Genomic DNA, 8,049 nt, shown 5'->3' with positions numbered 1-8,049 from the left:
GTCCTGATTGCAAATATTTTTTCCCACTGTCCTTTAAGGATGCCTGGCCTTGTCAAGCTGGATCGAGATTTTTCGTTACCGTATGTGAGTGATGCGGGTGATATCTGGAACCTTGGCATGGACCGCCCTTCACCAGAACCTTCAGGATTACTCTCCCCTCAGCCTGCTCTATGTCTTTATTCCCTGGCTCCGAGGAAGATGACAATGCCTTCTCCTATTCTGTGTGGGACCCACACGCGACAATGAGGCCTACAGCGCTGTTCTAGAAGGCAATTTGGCATTACATTACAAAAGCCTTGAATATCTTCATAACCATCAACCACGGAGGTTCCCTTCTATGAGTTTAACCCAAGAAACCAGAAAGGTACGCTGAGATTCATGAGCAAGCATTGTTCAAAGGGAGACGAGTTTAATGAAAACCAAATTGAGTTCAATGTAAATGCTCAACAGTTAAAGAAACGGGTTAACTCTATGATGGCACATCCATCCTGGCAGATGTTATGCAGCCATTAAAATTATGAAATGATATTAGGAGAAAAAACCAAGAATGTCAATATTATATGTCAAATAGTCAATGAGAACGAGAAGCTGTAGTTTCAGTATGACAGATTTTTTTTTAATTTTTTTACCATTTATTTATTTATTAGCGACAGTACGAGACAGAGCATGAGCAGGGGAGGGGCAGAGAGAGAGGGGGGACACAGAATCCGATGCAGGCTCTAGGCTCTGAGCTTTCAGCACAGACCCTGACGCAGGGCTCAAACTCACGACCTGTTAGATCATGACCGGAGCCCGAGTCGGTCGCCCAACCGACTGAGCCACCCAGGCGCTCCCAGTGTGACAGATTTTTATCTAAATCAGGCCAGCAACACCCCCTACCAACCACCCTTCCCCTGGACAGTTGCAAAACAGGATCATAACAGGTCAGGCTACGGAGTGAAAAATACCAGAGCAAGTGTCATTCTGGGGGCAAAGACAAGGTCTACAATAAATCAAACCATAACAGAGCTGTCCGCATCAGTAATCTGAAAAGTTCCTGACCCATTGTCCTTTGTCCCATCACAGTCACCCAGCTCTGTAGGCTGAGGGAAGGAAAGTTGTGCCCCTGGGGAGAGATAAACACGGGAAGAAGATGATGATGAAGAGAGGCTATAAATCCATGGTCTTGGCACCTTTGTTAAGTGTGTGAGTATAAGCACCGTTCCATACAGAAATCCTTGTCAAATTGTGGTCATGTTCTGTCCCCATTTTAAGGCACTTAAAAGCACACGAGCTCATTTGATGTATTGGAGATTTGTCATCAAATGTCTAGGGAAGTGTAATTGGTCATACTTCAACGTTTAAGCATTGGGGGAAATCAAATTTGTTAATTTCTTACATTTCCATGTCAGTGGTAATGACGACTGCGGACATTTGGAATTGTTCATGGTTTGAAGATAATAAAGTAACAAAGTAGTGGGTATTCCTTCCCACAAGCAAAAGCGCCTCATGCGTTAAAGAATCCTGTCCACATACAAGATGTACAAATGTGCAGTCACAATAACGCACACACACAACACACATAGAAACCGACAGGAAGGAAATAAACCAAGACGGTAGCAGTGGTTATCTCTATTCTGTGACATGACGGGTTGAGATTTATTTTCTTCTTCTTTACAGTGTTGTTCCCCAAACTCTCTAAAATAGGACCCTATCACCATTATAACTGGAAAAAAATGAAGTCTGTTACTAAAGAAGTCATGAGTATCTTGTGGAGGTGGAGTTTGCCCAAGTGCACGTAATGTGACTGCCAACAAAATCCAAATCAGCTCCAGAGGCCCCGTATCACCGCAGGCAAAAGATTCTTGTTCTTGCCATTATGGTATCTCAGAGTCTCCTGGTGTAAAATCATCTCCTTTTGGATAATTACTTCATCTTTGGGTTTCTCCATAACTACAAAGTTTTTCCTTTCGCCATTCCAAGATGGCGACTTCTTGCAAGGGAAAGTTCCTTATTTTCAGATCCCCTGACTCAGTTATATGATGCTTGCAGGTTGGAGGCTCTGGCCGGCGGCCGTGGTCTTACCTGGTTCTCCCTGAGGCTTCTGCTTCCCCGAGGCCTGATCCCCATTTGATCCCCAGTTTGAGAAGTCCATCCTTCAGCTTTGGTCACTCTGCCATTTGCCATAGTGACAACCTAGTGAACTCACCAGGTAGCACCCCAGCTACTTTTTGGGTCTTCCTGTGGCACACAGGAACTTCTGGACATCCTCCACATTTCGTGCTGGACCGTATGTCATGAACCAGGGATTCTAATCTCACACCCAGCATTCCAAGCACCTCTCTCAACCATTTCTACTCCATGACTTGGGCGCCATGATGGATTCAATGTCAGGCTGACCCCAGGGCTCCTCTGAAAGAGAAGACTCCTTAGGCTACACTCAGGGACTGGGGGGCACAAGCCCTGATGTTCTCAGAGTGCTTAAAACTACTGGGTGTTTCTACCTTCCCTTCCCTACTGGGGTTTGATCCCAATGGGTAGAGTGGGGGGAACCAGCACACTCAGAACTTGACCCCACTTGCCTTTTCTTGCCCGATTTCTCATTTCTTTCCCCAAGTCACAAGATACCTGTTCTTCTTCCTGTGAGGTAGAAACTTCCCTTTCGTCCTATCTGCATTCTGCCCTCCTCTATGATTCACCAAACGATCGCCCAACTTTTCTGAGCTTTGATCTTTTGATGTGTGAAAACTCCAGCCTTGGGAGTTTTAAGAAAACCCTTTCTCTCTCTGAAAAGTCTGACTTGCAAGACTAGCGTCTTGCTATGAGATTTTAAGGCTGCTTCCAAACTCAGAGCAGAGAAATGGCCTCTTTGATTCACACTGCAGCCACCTTCCTCTGCCTCGGAGAGTCTTGCCTCTGCCTCCAGGCCCATGCTGATTGGCACAAGCCTGTAAGAAGGGAAAGAACAGATTATGGAGAAATTAATATATAGTAGGTGACGTTCAAAACATTACCCACTGCATTATTTAAAAACAGAAATACGGGGGCGCCTGGGAGGCTCAGTCGGTTAAGCGTCCGACTTCGGCTCGGGTCATGATCTCACGGGTCGTGAGTTCGAGCCCCGCGTCGGGCTCTGTGCCGACAGCCCGGAGCCTGAAGCCTGCTTCGGATTCTGTGTCTCCCTCTCTCTGCCCCTCCCCTGCTCATGCTCTGTCTCCCTCTCAAAAATAAATAAACATTAAAAAATTTTTTAAAATAAAAATAGAAATACAAACACGAACCAACAATAAATATCACTCTGTACCTATCAAATAAGGAAAAGTGTTAAAATCTTCATATCTAACGCCAGTGAGAATGTGCTGCATCGCATTTGGTGAGAGCATAAATCTGTGAAAGCGGTTTGGGATCTAATTTAGCAATCCATAGCCCTCCAAGTTGAACGGATACCCTTTGCAAGAGTGGATATTCCTGGGAGTAGGCCCTCACCCATTTTCAGGGGGAATACTCGTGTGCTAAGTCGTTTCCTACCACCCCATGCACCTGCTGAGTGGACAGGCGTGTAACCAGAGCCTTCAAAACATTTGGGGTTGCAGAGGGAGTATACAGGAGACATAAACCCACTCACCCCTCCCATGAGAATGGCAGTGGGCACCTTGTGCCCAACAGAGCCTCGTCTTTTAAGGCTGCCCTTGCGGGGACTTGGGGGACCTGGGAAGCCTTACCTGTCTCTGGAGGCAGGCAGAGTTGCCTCCTGCTTTCTAGAACCATTTCCACGTGTTCCCATAACCGTCATCACTCCAGAGACGTGACTTCCTCCACTGATGTCTGTTGCATGTTTCCACTGGGCACGTCACGTCCTGTGGTGGCACGTCCTCGTGGCTTCTTGACACGGCCTTCCCGAAAAGACTCTCGCAGGGGCTCTCGGAAAGACTGCGCTTCTGCGAACAGTCGGGTCATCGAGATCCACAGCTGTAACCATGGGGAAATATTGCAAACTAGATCTGCCTCTGCCATCAAAACGGTTTAATCCACATTCCCACCAATGCCTGAATTTTTGTCAGCCCCATATTCCCAGAAACGCTTCATCATCACCATAAGATCAAGCAGCACCTAAGATGATAAATCCTGGGTCGGTGAGTAGCTTTCCCGATATTTCTATGTCACGTTCATTTCAGCTGCTCATTGAGCCAACGCATATTCATTGAACACCAGCTGGATTCCCTGTCTTAACATTTGTGGATCGGGGAACTCGGGCTGAGGCTGAGCCTGGCTTAACCCCTGACCTGGATGGTCAGAAGGGAAGTGGGCAAAGAGGTGGCCCAACCCGACTCACTCTGTTAAATCTTGAACAAATGCTTCTGCATTCCTGGAGCCAGACGTCTGAATTCACCTTTGGAGGAAGTCTGCTTTTTTGGGGGGAAAAAACACTAATGGATGTATGAGTCAGGACTTTTTTGATTGTTGAGGGCATAAAGCTATTTCAAACCAGCCTGGGCCAAAAGGGGGATTTTCTGGATTGAGTAATTCAGGCCCAGGAGGTGGGACCTGCCAGGCCTCGGGGGAAACGGGAGCTAAGACTCATGACTACTCTCTCCCTCTGTCCCTCTGTTCCTTACCCCTGCTGTTCTCAGCCCCTTGGCTTCCCCCAGAAGGACGGAACCAACTTCACAGCCATCGTCCTCCTCATCCTGGCTCCCCCCACACCTGCCCATTCCAGAAGACATCCAGGGAATGCCTACCTTCAAGTCTCTGTGAGGCATAGAGAAGGGGGAAGCAGGCCCAGCGGTAACAGTAGGCGAGGGCAGAGGTGAGGTGGGGGCAAATGGAGAGCATGTCTAGGTCTCACAGGCTCCACAGGACCCCCGGGAAGTGAGATGAGGATCAGGGCTGCCATGGACCGTTGTGTAGGTTATGCACTGCATGACTCTAGGGACACCACATGCTGGTGGGGCTGAACCCATCTCTCCGGAAGAAATTCCAGGGTGTTGCCCATGCTGAGAAAACAGACTACAGGTGACACAAGCCACAGACAATTGAGCAGGGATCCGGTACCAAGAGCCAATACCCAAAGATGGGTCAGATGAGCTGTCCCTCAACCCAGACCAGTGGGAGCCTGCAGAGAAGGACAACCCTACAGAACCCTCCTCAACTGCTCTCATATCGAGAGGAAAAACACTAGGGAAGATGCCTTCCTAAGGACAAAGGGCTTTATTTGGGAGCGTGTGCTCTACATTGGCTGAAGGACATAGTGTATACAAAGCTTTTGGTAAAGTGTTTAGTCAAGGATCAGAAAAGGACATAAATCATAGGTGCCCAATTTGGTGCATTTTCATGATAAAGGAAACACACCCATGTAATCAGCACCCAGATCAAGAATCAGGACTTACCCGCACCCAGTGTCTCCCTAATTCCCCTTGCAGGCTTTACCCCCAAGTCAGTTGTACACATTTTTGTATGTAGGATATGAATGTGTGATATGATATGATATGATATGATATGATATGATAGGATATGATATATGATAGCTTCAAACCGCATAGACTGGTTCTGCCCAGTTTTGAAGTTTATACCACAGAAGGTGTACTTGGTATTCTTTTCGTGATTGGCTCCCCTGGCCCACCATCACGTTCGTGGGAGGTGCCCATCGCGTGTGTGGGATCTCACCCGGTGCGGGACGCGTCACGGTTCCTGCGTTCCCATTGCCCGTGTGGTGTCTTCTGGTGAAGCGAGTGTGCCTGTCCCAGTCAGCTCAGGCTGCTGTAACAAAATACCACAGACCAGGGTTGGGGGCTGGGGAGGGGCTTAAACCACAGCCATCTATTCTGGAGGCTGGATGACGGGGATCAAGGTGCCAGCACGTCCGGTTTCTCCTGAGGCCTCTCCCGGCAGCTTGCAAGATGGCCGCCTTCTCGCCCCGTCCTCTCAGCCTTTTCTCTGTGCGCCCACACGTCTGCATCTCTGTGTGTCCAGATTTCCTCTCAGCAGGACACCAGGCAGACTGGCACGGGGTCCATGCCACCCGTCTCTTTTCATTGGAACCGTCTCTTTAAAGGTCCTCTCTTTAAATACAATCACATTCTGAGTTACTGGAGTTAGAACCTTCCATACAGGAATTGGGGGCGGGAGTGGGGGGCACGGATCAGCCCCCCATAGTGTCGCTGTAACCACTAAAGGCATGTGGGCCGTTTTTGGTTTCCAGCGATTACAAACAGGGCTACTATGATCATTCTTGTACATTTATTTCCCCAAACATAGGCACCCGTGATGGTTCACCGTATGCCTAGGAGTGGCATTTCTGGGCCAAATGGTCTGTGCACGTTCAGCTACGGCAAACAGTGACAAATAGTTCAGCTGAGCTATCGAACTTCGCCCTCCCCGGGGGCAAGGCAGGAGACACGCTGATGTTCCAGGTTCTCTCCAACACTCGGGATTGTTGCCTTTTGCCTTAGCCATTCCGGTGGATGTAGGCTGCTATTTCCTTAGAGTTCTCCGTCGAGCCTTGAATGGGGCTGAACTGCGTTCCCTCCAAATGCACACGTCCCTTGACGTTCAGCGTGACGGTATTTGGAGAGAGGGCCCATAAGGAGGTCACCGAGGTTGGTTACATGAGGTCATCAGGATGGGGCCTGGTTGCAATGGCATTTGTGTGTCCTTAGAAGAAGAGACACCAGAGAGGGCCCCTCTCCCTCTCCCTCTCTCTCCCCCTCTGCCGTGTAAAGACACAGCAACAAGGTCGCCATCTACAAGCCAGGAAAAGAGCTGGCACCAGAAACCAAATCAGCCGGCGCCCTGGTCTTGTATTTCCCAGCCTCGAGAACCGCGACAAATAAGTTCCTGTTGTTTAAGCCACCCAGTGTGCTATGGCAGCCGGAGCTAAGACCAGCCCCCCTTTGTGTACTTACTGAATATTTGAATATTCTCTTTTGTCAGGTGCCAGTGGAAGCCATTTGTCTATTTTCTATCGAGCTGTCAATTTTTTCTATTGACGTATGCGAGTTCTTTATGGACTCTGAATCCTCTGCTGGATATACGTATTACAAATATCCTCCCTGAGCCCGTGACTTCTTTTTCACACCGCAAAGGGCGTCTTTTAATGACCCAAAGTTCTCCGTTTTAGTGCCGTCCAATTTACGCAATTTCCCCCTTCTGGTTAAGTGCTTTCTGTGTTATATTGAAGCAACCCTTCCCTATTCCAGAGGCTGTTAGTTTTAAAGGCAATTTTAAGTGAAAAGAAATGAAGCTTCAAAGCAGAATGAATCATTTCGAGAGAAAATTCGCAGTCACATTTGTATGTACATCTGAGTTGTAATGTGAAATTTCGAACTCCGCAACATCTATTTTAGACTTTAATTAGATTCTGAAAATGAGGTTCACTGGGTAGGCACTTTTTAAAAATTCATCATGGAATATCAGGGTTGGAAGAATGTTAGAGGTCTTGCCTTGCCTCGCTTTGATTCCGGTCAACAAATACCCAGTGAGCACCGCTCTGGGCCCAGCTCGCCGCTGGGAATTAGGAATGTGAGCAGGAGGGGAGTGGCTGTGTCTGCAGGGCGTGGGGCCCGGCAGAAATCATCAAGGTGTCGATGCCCAGGGGGAGCTTCGGGGTCCCAGGTACCCCATAGCCCCAGAGGAGAAAGGCATATCTGCCTGAGAAGGGATGCGGAGGGCATTTTTCTCCAGGGACAGGGAGTAAGGTGATCTCTGGGGTGTGTTCATAAAGGGCTGGAATTGAGCGGGGCACCTGGCGTCCGCCCTCCAAGGCTTCCGTGTGCCTCGCCGACCGAGACTCCACAGCAAAACTGCCAGACGTCCCTTCCTGAGCCTGTGATGGCAGCAGGTGACCGGCTAGGAAAGCTGCGATCCTGGATCCAAAAACCAAAGCCAAGATGCTGGGTGGATTACGTCCCTGACTCGTGGCCTAGATCTGCTCTTTGGGAGAGGAGGTGGATGTTCAACTCACCAGGGGAAGACCCCCCCTTGCAGAAAAGTTGGTTTGGAAAGCCCAAACATAAGAAGACGACTCTGGAAAGGAATCTTCCTTTGCTGAATCCCCCAGAGAGATAATTACCT

The 8,049-nt window shown here is 48.8% G+C and overlaps 2 long non-coding RNA genes across 4 annotated transcripts; both read right to left on the bottom strand.

The window, feature by feature from the left end:
* Positions 1 to 789: 789 nt before the first annotated feature.
* On the bottom strand, positions 790 to 4,808 carry LOC115507359. Of its 3 annotated transcripts, none has more exons than XR_003966624.1 (4): positions 4,719 to 4,808; positions 4,313 to 4,385; positions 3,702 to 3,948; positions 790 to 2,927 (listed from the first exon to the last, which is right to left on the bottom strand). It is a non-coding gene; the product is annotated as an uncharacterized LOC115507359 (long non-coding RNA). The 3 variants fall into 3 exon arrangements; XR_003966623.1 differs by having other exon boundaries at positions 4,313 to 4,382; XR_003966619.1 differs by lacking the exon at positions 4,719 to 4,808 and having other exon boundaries at positions 4,313 to 4,701.
* Positions 4,809 to 4,846: 38 nt separating this feature from the next.
* On the bottom strand, positions 4,847 to 7,042 carry LOC115507355. The gene is made up of 3 exons (XR_003966618.1): positions 6,882 to 7,042; positions 5,644 to 5,736; positions 4,847 to 4,986 (listed from the first exon to the last, which is right to left on the bottom strand). It is a non-coding gene; the product is annotated as an uncharacterized LOC115507355 (long non-coding RNA).
* Between the last annotated feature and the right edge of the window lie 1,007 nt (positions 7,043 to 8,049).

This window comes from Lynx canadensis, chromosome A2 (genome assembly GCF_007474595.2).
Source record: "Lynx canadensis isolate LIC74 chromosome A2, mLynCan4.pri.v2, whole genome shotgun sequence".
NCBI lineage: Eukaryota > Metazoa > Chordata > Mammalia > Carnivora > Felidae > Lynx > Lynx canadensis.
The sequence above is the reverse complement of the archived record's forward strand: the minus strand, read 5'-3'. Positions and strand labels throughout refer to the sequence as shown.